Source organism: Pristiophorus japonicus, chromosome 11 (genome assembly GCF_044704955.1).
Source record: "Pristiophorus japonicus isolate sPriJap1 chromosome 11, sPriJap1.hap1, whole genome shotgun sequence".
NCBI lineage: Eukaryota > Metazoa > Chordata > Chondrichthyes > Pristiophoridae > Pristiophorus > Pristiophorus japonicus.
The window spans coordinates 83,207,909-83,223,543 of record NC_091987.1 but is presented as its reverse complement, the minus strand read 5'-3'; the positions used below and the strand labels follow the sequence as shown (position 1 = coordinate 83,223,543).

The following is a 15,635-nucleotide window of genomic DNA, read 5'->3' as shown; positions in this document are numbered from 1 at the left end:
TTAGGGCAGGCATAAACCAGCTTGGCAGGGGGATGGGAACCTGATAGCAGATTCAGAAGGGAGAGAAGCAAAGCTGGAGATGGAAGGCAGAAAATTAGTAAGCGAGTTTTGAAGGCACAGGAAATAAATGCTAGAAAATAGACAACAAGGAAGTTTGGCAGTGCTAAATGGTATATACTACAATGCAAGGAATCTAGGGAATAAAGCAGATGAGCTGAGGGCACAGATAGACACATGGGAGTATGATATGACAGGGTATAGCTATTACTGAGACATGGCTGAAAGAAGGGCAGGAATGGCAGCTCAACATTCCTGGTTACAGGGTTTTCAGATGAGATAGAGCGGGGGGGTAAAAAAGGTGAGGGGGTCGCAGTATTGATTAAAGAAACAATTACAGCTATGAGGAGGGAAGATATATTAGAGGGGTCATCAAATGAGATATATGGGTTGAACTGAAGAACAAAAAAGGGGCAATGACACTGCTCGGAATGTACTATAGATCCCTAAACAGTCAGAGGGAGATAGAAGAGCAAATATGTAGGCAAATTTCTGAGAAGTGCAAAGACAATGGGGCAGTAATAGTAGGGGATTTCAACTACCCTAAGAGGCCTCGCAAATGCCAGTTCTCGCTGCGCAATGCGCCGAGAAGCAGCTTTTGCGATCTGTCAACATTTCTGTTGACAGATCCAACGCCACCCCACAGGAAGGACATCTGCAGGCAGAGATTGGGCTATTTGTCCAACTCTTGCCCAGCAAATGTCCTTCAAACTCTTATGCCTGGTAAAAGCAGGTGTATAGCCTACTTTTACTAGCGTAAGAGTTTTAAAACATACAAAAATTAAATTTAATCACTTATTTTGTATTAAAAACCCGGTCCATTGAGGTAAGTTTATTTTTAACCCTATTAACACATTAAAAAATATATTCTTTTTTCTAAAACATTTAATTACATTCAATTTTAATTAATTTTAAATATGCGAGGTGTTTTTTTAATTTATTGTGTTGTCTTAATTTTTTGAGGGTTTTCTCATTGATGGCAATGGGAGCTCATACAAACAGAGTTCCCATTATTATCAGTCAGAATTCTGCATAGTGATTCCAGGCCCACGTGATTCCATGATACGCATACGTACCTGGAAGACATGTTCCTATAGGCTGGACTGCGAAATTAGGCCTCCGACCGGAATCCTACGTTCCTCCAGGACCACCAGATATTTTCGTGAAAAAATTTGGGATTAGAGGTGTTCGCCCGAAGGAAGCCTCCGACCGCAATTTTCCCCCCATTAACTGGCATAGAATTAGTGTGAAGTGCATTCAGGAAAACTTTTTAAGCCAGTACATAGCAAGCCCAACAAGACGGGGCACGGTTCTAGACTTAGTTTTAGGGAATGAAGAGGGACACGTGGAAGGGATATCAGTGGGAGAGCATTTTGGTGCTAGTGATCATAATTCAGTTAGATTTAGGGTAGTTATGGAAAAAGACAAATATAGACCAGGAATAAAAGTTCTCAATTGGGGAATAGCCAATTTTACTAAGCTGAGATGTGATTTAGCCAAAGTGGACTGGAAAAAGCTCCTTGAAGGTAAATCAGTGTCAGAGCAGTGGGAGGCATTCAAGGAGGAGATAGTGAGGGTTCAGAGCAAAATTGTAGTTGGAGGTTTCTTTCGGGCCAACACCTCCAATCCTGGAGGAATGTACGATTCCGGTTGGAGGCCTAGTTTTGAACTCCATCGTATGCAAACATGTCTTCCAGATATGTATTCTGGAATCTCGTGCGCCTGGACCACCAATCATAATGTAGTATTCTCATTCATAGTAATGGGAACTCTGTACAAGAAGAAAGGTGAGACTCACAAATCTAGAGCCCCCTGGATGTCAAGGGGCATACAGGGTAGTATAAAGCTCATGACAGATACTGAGGGCTCAATATTGCAGAAACCCTAGAGGAATATAGAAAGTGCAGAAGTGAAATTAAAAAGAAAATTAGGAAAGCAAAGAGAGGACATGAAAGATATTGGCAAGTATAATCAAGGAAAACTTAAAGATGTTTTAGAAATACATTGAGAGAAAGAGAATAACTAAAGAAAGAGTAGGGCCTATTGGAGACCATAAAAGTAACCTGTGTGTGGGGGCGGACGACGTGTGTATGGTTCTTAATGAATTCTTTGCGTCTGTTTTCACAAAAGAGAGCGATGATGCCGCTATCAGGGAGGAGGAGTGTGAAATAAACATAGTAAGAGAGGAAGTATTAAGAGGTTTAGCAGCTTTGAAAGTGGATAAATCCCCAGGCCCAGATGAAATGTATCCCAAGCTGTTAAGAGAAGCAAGAGAGGAAATAGCAGAGGCTCTGACCATCATTTTCTAATCCTCTCTGGCTACAGGTGTGATGCCAGAGGACTGGTGGACTGCTGACATTGTACCGTTGTGTAAAAAGGGAGAAAGGGATTGACCGAGTAATTGCAGGCCAGTCAACCGAACCTCGGTGATGGGAAAATTATTGGAAAAAATTCTGAGGGACAGGATAAATCTTCATTTAGAAAGACACAGATTAATCAAGGACAGTCAACACAGATTTGTTAAAGTAAGTTCGTGTCTAACTAACGATTGAAATTTTTGAGGAAGTAACAAGAGGGTCGAAGAGGATAGTGTGTTTGATGTGTATATGAATTTTAGCAAGGCTTTTGATAAGATCCCAAATGGCAGACTGGTCACAGAAGTAAAAGTATATGGGATCCAAGACAAAGTAGCAAGTTGGATCCAAAATTGGCTCAGAGGCAGGAAGCAAAGGGTAATGGTCGATGGGTGTTTTTGTGACTGGAAAGCTGTTTCCAATGGGGTTCCGGAGTGCTCAGTACGAGGTCCCTTGCGTTTTGTGGTATATTTCAATAATTTGGACTTGAATATAGCAGTATGATTAAGAAGTTTGCAGATGATACAAAAATTGGACGTGTGGTTGAAGAAGAAAGCTGTAGACTGCAGGAAGTTATCAATGGACAGAACAGTGGCAAATGGCATTCAATCCAGAGAGAGGTAATGTATTTGGGGGAAGTGCAACAAGACAAGGGAATACACATTAAATGGTAGGACACTGAGAAGTGTAGAGGAACAAAGGGACCTTGGAGTGCATGTCCACAGATCCCTGAAGGTAGCAGGCCAGGTAGATAAGGTGGTTAAGAAGGCATTTGGGATACTTGCCTTTATTAGCCGAGGCATAGAATATAAGAACAGGGAGGTTATGCTTGAACTGTATAAAACACTAGTTAGGCCACAGTGAGAGTACTGTGTACAGTTCTGGCAACCACATTACAGGAATGATGTGATTGCACCAGCGAGGGTGCAGTGAAGATTTATGAGGATGTTGCTTGGACTGGAAAATTTCAGCCATGAGGAAAGATTGGATAGGTTGGGGTTGTTTTCTTTGGAGCAGAGCAGGCTGAGGGGAGACTTAATTGAGGTGTATAAAACTATGAGGGGCCTAGATAGAGTGGATAGGAAAGACCTATTTCCCTTAGCAGAGGGGTCAATAACCAGGGAACATAGATTTAAAGAAATTGGTAGAAGGTTTAGTGGGGATTTAAGAAGAAATCAGAGGGTGTTGGGTGTCTGGAACTCACTGCCTGAAAGGGTGGTAGAGACAGAAAACCTCATAACATTTTAAAAGTACTTGGATGTGCACTTGAATTGCCATAACCTACAAGAGCAGGAAAGTGGGATTAGGCTGGATAGCTCTTTGTCAGCCAGCCCGGACACGATGGGCCAAATGGCCTCCTTCTGTGCTGTAAATTTCAATGGCGCCAAAATTGGCCCTTTGCACAGTGCAGTTCACGTGGGCGGCCGGCGGTAATGGTATGCAAATGAGTGAGCACGTGGGCATGGCAGCCAAATCAACCCCCGTGGATTTGCCCACGTGTTTGCTGATGGCACTATGTCTTTGCGCACTGTTTCGCCGTCGCTCGCGATGCTCTTCTGTGCACGCTGATGGTGAGGTCATCACCGTGCGCACCACCTCATGACTGCCCCGGTAGCTTATATTGCCCCGCGTCTCTCCAACGTTTGGTTGATGGCAATGATTGTTTTTGCTGTCGGTTTGAAGTCGTCAGGCTGCAGCGCCAGCGAGATTTAAAGGCGAGTTGGTGGAGATAATTTTTTGCCAGCAAAATTTTTAGACATTTTGAAATAATTTTGTTTTTTTGGTTCTGCCACGGCCAAAATTGATTGCTGGACCTCAGTTTCCTTTGGCTTCCATCGCTCCCCCTGTTTCAGCCAGCTCCATTTGCATAGCACAACATTCTGTGCAAATCATGGGCTCAGTGCTGGCAATGGACCGCCTCCTGCATCTTCATCATCGGAGGATTGTTCGGAGAAAAAATTGTGCCGTCATTTATCTAGGCAGATGCATCAGGAGAGGGAAAGAGAACGGCTGCCACTGGGAAAGGCCCATGGAGCGGACCGTGCTCCGAGGATTGGAGCGAGGAACAGAGAGGGACAGACAGAGGCAGATGGGAAGGTGCAGGAAGAGGCAAAGGGAGCAAGAGCAGCAGGCAGAGGCACAGCAGCAGAAGGATGCAGAAGGCCAGCAATGGCCGGACCAACATCAAGAGGTCCATGAGGATGTGGGCAGATGAGGATGCTTACACAGACGTGCCAACAGAAGGCCACACGCATCCAGAGTCTTTCGCCAACAGTTTTCCTAAGTCCTTTTCTCTGAGGAGCAGAGTGCCCGAAGCTGCAATTTACAAAAGACGTGGTGACGGAGTTGTGCCATCTGTTGCAGCTGGACCTTGAGCCTCAAACAAGGGTGAGGACGGCTCTCTCAGTGGCAGTGAAGGTCACCATCACCCTCAATTTTTATGCCAATGGATCTTTCCAGGGAGCCACAGCAGACATCTCCAACATTTTCCAGTATAACACCCATTGCTCCATTCATGGCGTCACAGATGCTCTGTACAGAAGGAGGATGGAATACATCTCCTCTCCATCTTCTCTGCTCCAAGGAGAACATAAGAACATAAGAACATAAGAATTAGGAACAGGAGTAGGCCATCTAGCCCCTCGAGCCTGCTCCGCCATTCAACAAGATCATGGCTGATCTGGCCGTGGACTCAGCTCCACTTACCCGCCCGCTCCCCATAACCCTTAATTCCCTTATTGGTTAAAAATCTATCTATCTGTGATTTGAATACATTCAATGAGCTAGCCTCAACTGTTTCCTTGGGTAGAGAATTCCACAGATTCACAACCCTCTGGGAGAAGAAATTCCTTCTCAACTCGGTTTTAAATTGGCTCCCCCATATTTTGAGGCTGTGCCCCCTAGTTCTAGTCTCCCCGACCAGTGGAAACAACCTCTCTGCCTCTATCTTGTCTATCCCTTTCATTATTTAAAATGTTTCTATAAGATCACCCCTCATCCTTCTGAACTCCAATGAGTAAAGACTCAGTCTACTCAATCTATCATCATAAGGTAACCCCCTCATCTCCGGAATCAGCCTAGTGAATGATCTCTGTACCCCCTCCAAAGCCAGTATATCCTTCCTTAAGTAAGGTGACCAAAACTGCACGCAGTACTTCAGGTGCAGCCTTACCAATACCCTATACAGTTGCAGCAGGACCTCCCTGCTTTTGTACTCCATCCCTCTCCGAAACAACCCCAGCTTCTCCATTCTATCAACATAACTGAAGTCCCTCCTTCCTGGAACCATTCCATGGAATACTTCTCACTCCATATGACGAGACAGAAGCAGCTGGAGCGGTCGACTGGCTTTGTGAGGATGGTGCGCATTCCCATGGTGCAGTGTGCCATAGACTGCTCACACGTCACATTGAGTGCACCGAACCGCAATCCTGAGATCTTTAGAAACCGACAAGAATACCATTCACTCACTGTCCACTTGGTGTGTGACCACACACACACAATAGTGGCTGTTAATGCCCACTATCCCGGCAGCAGCAATGATGCCTTCATCTTGCGCCAGCCCTGTTCCAGCCACCGAATGCAGCTCCCAGCTGGTTCCTCGGAGACAAGGGCTACTCGCTATGCACCTGGCTCATGACTCCGCTCCGCAACACCACCACTCCTACCCAGCACTCTTACATGAGTCATGCCGCCACTAGGAGCATCATTGAGTAGACCCTCGGAGTGCTAAAGCAACGGTTCCACTGCCTTGACCGGTCAGGAGGAGTCCTGCAGTATTCACCTGACCGGGTGTCCCTATTCGTTATCTGCTGCATGCTTCACAACCTGGCAATCATGAGGGCACAGCCATTGGCCAAAGACATAGACGTTACATCTCAGGAGGAGGAGGAGCTGCAGGACCAGGAGGAGGCACAGCCGGCAGGCAGGTAGCATCGACAGCATCCCGATACTGCAAGGGAGGTCCGAGACCATCTCAGAAGATCTCAGTTCCAATAAGATCCTCGCCACTTACCGCTTCCATTGTGCCTCCCCATAAACACATCAATGAGCCCTTCCTTCCATATCACATGCCCAACACTGAAATCAGATACAAGACCAAACAGTGAAGATGACAATCAACATTTATATGTAAAAAGTGCTACGGCAACATAACATATATCATTCACCCTTGTGCATCTTATATCCGCTTTTATGTAAACCTATTCTACTATTATGCCCAAGTGTCTCCTCTGTGGCTGCAGCATAGCTGGTGGAAGGCTGCTGTGTTTCCGGGCCAATGACTACAGATTGCCTTCGAGGATGCCCTCGGCCAGCTCTGGACATGGAAGGCCTGGCTGCAGACTGAAGCACCTTGGGCTGGGCGACGGCAGTCTGGGCTGGCTGGGTGACAGCCATGGATAATTGCAATGAGGGAGTGCCAGTGGTGGGAGCAGAAATGCTGTAATCCTGAGAGAGGACAGCAGGTTCCTGCACCACTGACCCAGTGCCACTCCCCCAGGGCAACACCTCAGTCTCCGCACCAATCTGATGGAGCACAGATTGCTGGGCTGCTGAGACGCCTCATGATGGCTGGATCTGCACGGTCCGACTGGGAGTCCACCATCGTCTGCACACTGGCAATGATGGGCTCCCTGGTGTGCACAGAGCTGTTTACAATGCAGGAGGCGGACTCCTCCACGCTCCTTACCATTTGCGACAGGCTCTCGGGCACCCTTGCCATTGCCTCTATCATATCGCAGTGCAAGGCCTCCCCAATAAGGTCCTAATCTGAGGTCTGTGGAGCAGAACTCGTACGCGAACTCGCCCTCCGGGGAGCAGGCTCCCGAGCTTGTGTTACCCCGTGACCCTGCTGCAGCCCGCTGGGCCCTGGAGCATCACCCAGCGCAGGCCCCTCTCCTAACCTGAACTGCAACGACCGCATACTCCCTGTATCTGAGCTGGTGTGTGTGAGTGTGAGAAGCAGTGACGCAGTGCTTGCATTGTACTCCTCCTCCTCCTCCCCCATTTCTTCTCCCTGCAGACTGGGTTTTTGAGGGGTGGGGGGGGCGGGTGCGGGGCTCAGGAACAGACTGAGACACATCCGGGGCATTGTCTGAAAGCACAAATGGCAAAAGAGTGGCTTTAAGATGAGAGAATAGGGCCAGACATGCAGAAAGAAAGATGGTCAGAATATAGACCGGCTAAATAATAAGGTCTTTTGCTTAAAGTGGGAGGTAGGATGAGAGGAAGGGTTTCACTTACCAATGTTGGCCCTAGCAGGCTCGGTCCCCACTGCCATGGGGATGGCCATCTGCGGGCCCATAAAGCGAAGTACTCACTCCTCCAGGTCTGTGAGCTCACGCAGTTTAAGCTCCCCTACCCCACCGCTCCTGTTTGCTGCTGAAGCCTGTTATGTGCCATCTTGGCCTGCAAAAGAAAGGAAGCTTGGTGAATCACTGTGCACTTATGTATGTGGAAGGACTGCATGGGCAGCTCAAGCTGCTGTGATTCTAAGCAAAGCATCAAATGAGCCAATAACTGTGAGCAGGCACATCCTGAATTAAATGCTGGTTTGCTGAGTCTGCACAGAGGCTGCTTTGTAAGAGTTGTGGGAACAGACCGAGGCTCACAGGTTCATAGGGAAGAGTTGTGGGAACAGACCGAGGCTCACAGATTCATAGGGAAGAGTTGAGGGAACATGCACTCACGTTCACCACACGAGTGAGGTCACAGAACATTTTGCAACACTGTTTGGTGGTGCGGTCAATGACAGAGGTGTCCGGCACCTCAGTAGCCACCTCTGCCCAAATAGCTCTGAGAAGCTGTGGAGCGAACCTCCCAGCTGGAGGGAAAGGATGCGCCTCCTTTCTTCCACTGTCCCCACCAGTGTCTTCCACTGTCCTCACCAGTGTCCCCAATTCCGTGTCTGTGAACCGCGGGGCCCTAGTACTGCCTCTCCCAGTTGCCTTGATGGCCCTCAGCAAGCAGCAACTGAACTGTGAGGAAGAAGAGAATCAGTAGAGCAAGGCATCCGCTTTAAGAAGCTCAATGACCATGTGACTCGTTATGAGTGAATCAAACTCACCTGAAATTGGCGGCTCGTTTCCACCACCACCCCTGCAGTGCCCTTACAGCGCACATGGAGGCCATTTAGCGCTCCAACAGCTCAACTCTCAGATTTGGGAAACAAAATACCGAAATTATAACCATCTTGGCCGGCGCTAACATTTCAGCTAATTCGAACTATGCGCTCCAACCCCAGCACGGGGCAATTTTAGCCCCTATGATTCTATGAGGAGAAGGAGCAATCTAGAGTAAAAAATACTTAATTGGAGGAAGGCAAATTTCAGTGGGTTGAGAACAGATCTGGCATCTGCCCCGTGTAAATTAGAATCAAAGATTGGCAGGCCAAACTAATCGAACAATGGGCTGCCTTTGAAGAGAAGATGGTTCGGGAACAGTCGAGCTACATTCCCACGAGAGGGAAAGGTATGGCAACTAAAGCCAGAGCTGCCTGGATGACGAAAAAGATAGAGAGTAAGATGAAGCAGAAAAAGAGTACGTATGACAGATGTCAGGTTGAGAATACAAGTGAGAATCAGACTGAATATAGAAAGTTCAGAGGGGAAGTGAAAAAGTGGGGCAAAGAGAGAGTAAGAGAATAGATTGGCAGCTAACATAAAAGGGAATTCAAAAGTCTTCTATAGGCATATAATTAATAAATGGATAGTAAGAAGAAGGGTGGAGTTGATTCGGAACCAAAATGGAGACCTATGCATGGAGGCAGAGGGCATGGCTGAGGCACTAAATAAGTACTTTGCATCTGCCTTCAACAAGGTCATAGTGAAAGAGGAGGTAGTGGAGACACTGGATGTGATATCAATTGATAAAGAGGAGCTACTAGAAAGGATGTCTGTCTTAAAAGTTGCTAAGTCACCTGGGCCATATGGGATGCATCCTAGGATGCTGAGGGAGGTTAAGGAGGAAATCGCGGAGGTATTGACCATAATCTTCCAATTCTCCTTAGTGACGGGGATGATGCCAGAGGACTGGAGAATTGCAAATGTTACACCATTGTTCAAAAAGGGTGTAAGGATAAACCCAGCAACTACAGGCCAGTCAGTTTAACCTCGGTCATGGGGAAGCTTTTATATATGATAATCAGGGACAAAGTTAATCGTCACTTGAACAAGTGTGGATTAGTTAAGGAAAGTCAGCATGGATTTGGAAAAGGTAAATCATGTTTAACCAGCTTGATCGAGTTTTTTGATAAGGTAACAGAGTGGGTATGAGGGTAATGCAATTGACATGGTGTACATGGATTTCCAAAAGGCATTTGATAAAGTGTCACATAATAGGCTTGCCAGAAAAGTTGAAGCCCATTGAACAAAAGGGATAGCGCAGCATCGATACGAAGTTGGCTAAGTGATAGGAAACAGAGAATAGTGGTGAACGGTTGTTCTTTATACTGGAGGAAGGTATAGGCCTAGATTTTTGCCGAACTTGCGACTGGGTTTTCAATGCAATTTGACTCTCTGCGGCGAAAACCTGGTCAGCGGAAACTTCAGTCACCTCTTTGCGGTGGCGTTTCACGTACTGCCGGGGAGAGGAGCGCCGACGTGAAATGACGTGCGACACCACGGATTGTGTTAGCATCGTACTTTCGGTTCTCTTGGGACCTGTACGCCACGCCAAGAATACCGACGGGGTCAAACCTGTCAGTGCAGCCCTGCAGCAGCAGTAAGTATTAAGACCTGCAAAAAGGTAAGTTAAAGTTTTTATTTTTTCCTTATTTCTCAGCGGTTTAGCAGGGAAGGGTGTTTTGAATGTTTTGTGAATGTTTTTTGCAATTTGTTTTTTGTTTCTCCCCCCCCCTTCCAAAGCCTCTCCCACAGTGTTGCTGGCCCCGGACGAAAGTTGCCGAAACTCACGGTTTGCGCCGCAAATCCTCATGCAACGCTGATTTTACCGATGTGCGTAAAGGCCGAAAGTTAGGCCTAAAAACGGAAGCGCAGTGAAAATGGTAATTACATTAAAGGGACAAACTGTGTTAAAAAGACAAGCCTGAAGGCTCTGTGCCTCAATGCGAGAAGTATTTGTAATAAGGTGGACTAATTAACTGCGCAGGCAGCTATTAACAAATATGGTGAACTTCAACAATTGTACATCCCTGTCTGGAGTAAAAATAAAATGGGGAAGGTGACGCAACCATGACTAACAAGGCAAATTAGGGATAGTGTTAAATCCAAGGAAGAGGCATATAAATTGGCCATAAAAAGCAGCAAACCTGAGGACTGGGAGAAATTTAGAATTCAGCAGAGGAGGACAAAGGGTTTAATTAGGAGGGGGAAAATAGAGTATGAGAGGAAGCTTGTTGAAAACATAAAAACTGACTACAAAAGCTTCTCTAGATATGCGAAGAGAAAAAGATTAGTGAAGACAAACGTAGGTCCCTTGCAGTCAGTATCAGGTGAATTTATAATGGGGAACAAAGAAACGGCCAATTGACCACATACTTTGGTTCTGTCTTCACGAAGGAACACACAAATAACCTTCCAGAAATACTAGGGGACCGAGGGTCTAGCGAGAAGGAGGAACTGAAGGAAATCCTTATTAATCAGGAAATTGTGTTAGGGAAATTGATCGGATTGAAGGCCGATAAATCCCCAGGGCTTGATAGTCTGCATCCCAGAGTACTTAAGGAAGTGGCCCTAGAAATAGTGGATGCATTGGTGATCATTTTTCAACTCTATCGACTCTGGATCAGTTCCGATGGACTGGAGGGTAGCTAATGTAACACCACTTTTTAAAAAGGAGGGAGAGAGAAAACGAGGAAATATAGACCGGTTAGCCTGACATCAGTAGTGGGGAAAATATTGGAATCAATTATTAAAGATGAAATAGCAGCGCATTTGGAAAGCAGTGACAGGATTGGTCCAAGTCAGCATGGATTTTTGAAAGGGAAATCATGCTTGACAAATCTTCTAGAATTTTTTGAGAATGTAACGAGTAGAGTGCACAAGGGAGAACCAGTGGATGTGGTGTATTTGGACTTTCAAAGGCTTTTGACATGGTCCCACACAAGAGATTGGTGTGCAAAATCAAAGCACATGGTATTGGGGGTAATGTATTGACGTGGATAGAGAACTGGTTGGCAAACAGGAAGCAGTGAGTCGTGATAAATGGGTCCTTTTCAGAATGGCAGGCAGTGACTAGTGGGGTGCCGCAGGGCTCAGTGCTGGGACCACAGCTATTTACAATATACATCAATGATTTAGATGAAGGAATTGAGAGTAATATCTCCAAGTTTGCAGATGATACTAAGCTGGGTGGCGGTGTGAGCTGTGAGGAGGATGCTAAGAGGCTGCAGGGTGACTTGGACAGGTTAGGTGAGTGGGCAAATGCATGGCAGATGCAGTATAATGTGGATAAATGTGAGGGTATCCACTTTGGTGGCAAAAACACAAAGGCAGAATATTATCTGAATGGCGGCAGATTAGGAAAAGGGGAGGTGCAACGAGACCTGGATGTCATGGTACATCAGTCATTGAAGGTTGGCATGCAGGTGCAGCAGGCGGTGAAGAAGGCAAATGGCATGTTGGTCTTCATAGCTAGGGGATTTGAGTATAGGAGCAGGAAAGTCTTGCTGCAGCTGTACAGGGCCTTGGTGAGGTCTCACCTGGAATATTGTGTTCAGTTTTGGTCTTCTAATCTGAGGAAGGACATTCTTGCTATTGAGGGAGTGCAGCGAAGGTTCACTAGACGGATTACCGGGATGGCAGGACTGACATATGAGGAGAGTCTGGATCTACTGGACCTGTATTCACCAGAGTTTAAAAGAATGAGAGGGGATCTCATAGAAACATAAAATTCTGACGGGACTGGACAAGTTAGATGCAGGAAGAATGTTCCCGATGTTGGGGGAGTCCAGAACCAGGGTTCACAGTCTAAGGATAAGGGGTAAGCCATTTAGGACTGAGATGAGGAGAAACTTATTCACTCAGAGAGTTGTTAACCTGTGGAATTCTCTTCCGCAGAGAGTTGTTGATGCCAGTTCGTTAGATATATTCAAGAGGGAGTTAGATACGGCCCTTACGGCTAAAGGGATCAAGGGGTATAGAGAGAAAGGGGTACTGAGGTGAATGATCAGCCATGATCTTATTGAATGGTGGTGCAGGCTCGAAGGGCCGAATGGCCTACTCCTGCACCTATTTTTCTATGTTTCTATACAGTTGTGTTCCCCAGGGGTCGGTACTTGCACCACTCCTTTTCTTGATATATTATAATGTCTTGAACTTGGGAGTACAGGGTACAATTTAAAAATTTGCAGATGACACAAAACTTGGAAATATAGTGAGGTGGATAGTGATAGATTTCAAGAAGAGATAGTCAGGCTGTGAAATGGGTGGTGATACATGACAGGTGAAAAGGGTGGTGATAAATGGCGGGTGAAATTTTACGCAGAAACGTGCGAAGTGATATATTTTGGTTGGAAGAACGGGAAGAGGCCATATAAACTAAAGTGGTTGCATGAACAGAGACCGAGGGGTATATATGCACAAATTGTTGAAGGTGGCAGGGTAGGTTGCGAAAGTGGTTAAAAACGCATATGCAACATTGGGCTTCATAAATATAGGCATGGGGGGAAAAAGTTTGGGGACAGTAACACTCGCGAGGCGCGAGAATTTCTCTCGCAAGAAAATGTGGTTACCACCCCTGAGAGCGCTCCACTTCTGGGGCGCTAGCGGGACGGACACATCGGGAGCGGGGTGCAGCACGCATAGCGCTGCTGCGTAGGAGGGCTTTTCCTTTAATTTAAGGGAAGGACCCAGGCTGTATACTCTGCAGCTGATAAGGGGTCCTACCTGGACCACCGGGGAGCGTGGGTGCCATGACAACAGCCTTGCACTCAAGCAGATCACGGCCCGGACCCTACATTCAAAGCGGCAAAATCGCATCATTTTTTTTCAAAATGCATCACACCTCTCCTTTAAGTTGCGCTCTGCGAGCGGCCGGCCGTGTCCCTGTCATCGCCCGGCACAACTTCAGGGGCCAATACCCAATTTAGGGTCTGAGACACTAATGGGACGCTGTGCATGGTGATGATATCATCATCGCTGGCACAGCTGAGCGGGACGCTGCAGGTTACCGCCACTGCTAAACGAATTTAGCAGGAGTCATTAGCAGTGCTGCACCCAGTCGCAAAGTGATTTGTGCCCCGTTAATGCCCCCCCCTGGGGGCGCCAATGGGAGGTGCAAATGAGTCGAATTTCTAGACTGTTGAGTACAAAGGCAAGGAAGTTCTGATCAATCTTTATAAAACACTGGTTCAGCCTCAACTGGAGTATTGTGTTTATTCTGGGAACTACACTTCGGGAAGAATGTGAAGGCCTTAAAGAGACTACAGAACAGATTCATGAGAATGATTCCAGGGATGAGGGACTTCCGTTACGTGGATAGACTGGAGAAGCTGGGCAGAGAAGGTTGAGAGGAGATTTGATGGAGGTGTTCAAAATCTTGAGGGGTCTAGACAGAGTAGATAGAGAGAAACTGTTCCCACTGGCAGAAGGGTTGAGCGCCAGAGGACACAGACTTAAGGTGATTGGCAAAAGAATCCAAGGCGACATGAAGAAAAACTTTTTTACGCAGCGAGTGGTTAGGATCTGGGATTCACTGCCTGAAAGGATGGTGGAGGCAGACACAGTCGCGGCTTTGAAAAGGGAATTGGACAAGTACCTGGAGGAAAAAAAGTTGCATTCATACGGGGAAAGGGCGGGGAGTGGAACGAGCTGAAGTGCTCTTACAGAGAGCCGGCACGGCCTCGTCGGGCCAAATGGCCTCCTTTTGTGTTGTAACCATTCTATGATTCTATGATATGGGGTAGATTTTCAAATTGCTGCCGTAAAACTCGTGTGTGGATCAATGGTATAGAGACCATCCAATTTTTTTTTCCCATTGATTTTCGTGGAAATAAAAATGTGGCTATTTCTATAGCAGGTGTTCGATCTGCTACACCAGTTTTGCACCCTGACGGCAAGGTGAAAATCTACCCCATATATGTTTGAAGTATGCATTGGTCAGTGTCAGCTATGATTCAGTTGGTAGCACACTCACCTCTGAGCCAGAAGGTTGTGGGTTTAATTCCCACTCCAGAGACTTGTTATATAAATGCAAGTCTTTTTTTTTTTAATCATATTTTCCTTACAATTTTCCTTTAGAATGAGAAAATTATTCCTCTCACACGTTCTAGTAAAGACTTCAGGGGTGAATTTCTGCCATGGTCCTCCCACTCGTCCATTGCAACTTTGGTGGCAGTGCCATGGAAAGCCACAAAAAAAACACCGTTGGCGCCATATGTACGATGTTTCCGCAGCTCTTCTGCCAGTTACAATGGATTATCAGGAGAACCACCATGAAAATTACCCCACTGTATGTACTTTTAAGCTTCCTACATTATGAGCTCTTTAATTTTAACAATTGAAGAATTCAGTGGCTTAACATGTAACAATATATTACATTTTCAGTGGAATCAACATCAAGAAGCCCATATTGCCCAGTGGTCTGGGTTATGTAACTGCAAAACCTTCACCTCGTGCAGGTAAGAGAAATGTAAATTATTTCAATGATAAGCAGTTAGGCGGTTTCATATATTAGAAGAGTGATGGAGTTGGTGTTACAGAAACTTCATTATATTCTTAACAAAATGCAATTTAATGTTTCATGTATTTATTTACTGAGTTAGTTAACATTTTGAGTACAGTATTTGTGTTTAAAGTAATAAGATTTGTCCCACAAAATCTTGCATTTTCATAAGTTTATACCCATGTGATTCATACTGATCCAGTTACAATCTATTGGGCCCAATTTTGAGTACAAGAACATAAGAACATAAGAGCAGGAGTAGGTCATAAGGCCCTTCGAGCCTGCTCCGCCATTTAATACGATCATGGCTGATCCAATCATGGACTCAGGTCCACTTCCCTGCCCACTCCCAATAACCCCTTCTTCCCTTATCGGTTAAGAAACTGTCTATCTTTGTCTTAAATTTATTCAATGACCCAGCTTCCACAGCTCTCTGAGGCAGCGAATTGCACAGATTTACAACCCTCAGAGAAGAAATGTCTCCTGATCTCAGTTTCAAATGGGCAGCCCCTTATTCTATTATGCCCCCTAGTTCTAATCTCCCCTATCAGTGGAAACATCCTCTCTGCATCCACCTTGTCAAGCCCCCTCATAATCTTA

General features: G+C 46.1%; 1 pseudogene; it reads left to right on the top strand.

The window, feature by feature from the left end:
* LOC139275784 (NXPE family member 3-like) overlaps positions 1 to 15,635 on the top strand; it is an 87,153-nt pseudogene that overhangs the window by 25,028 nt on the left and 46,490 nt on the right.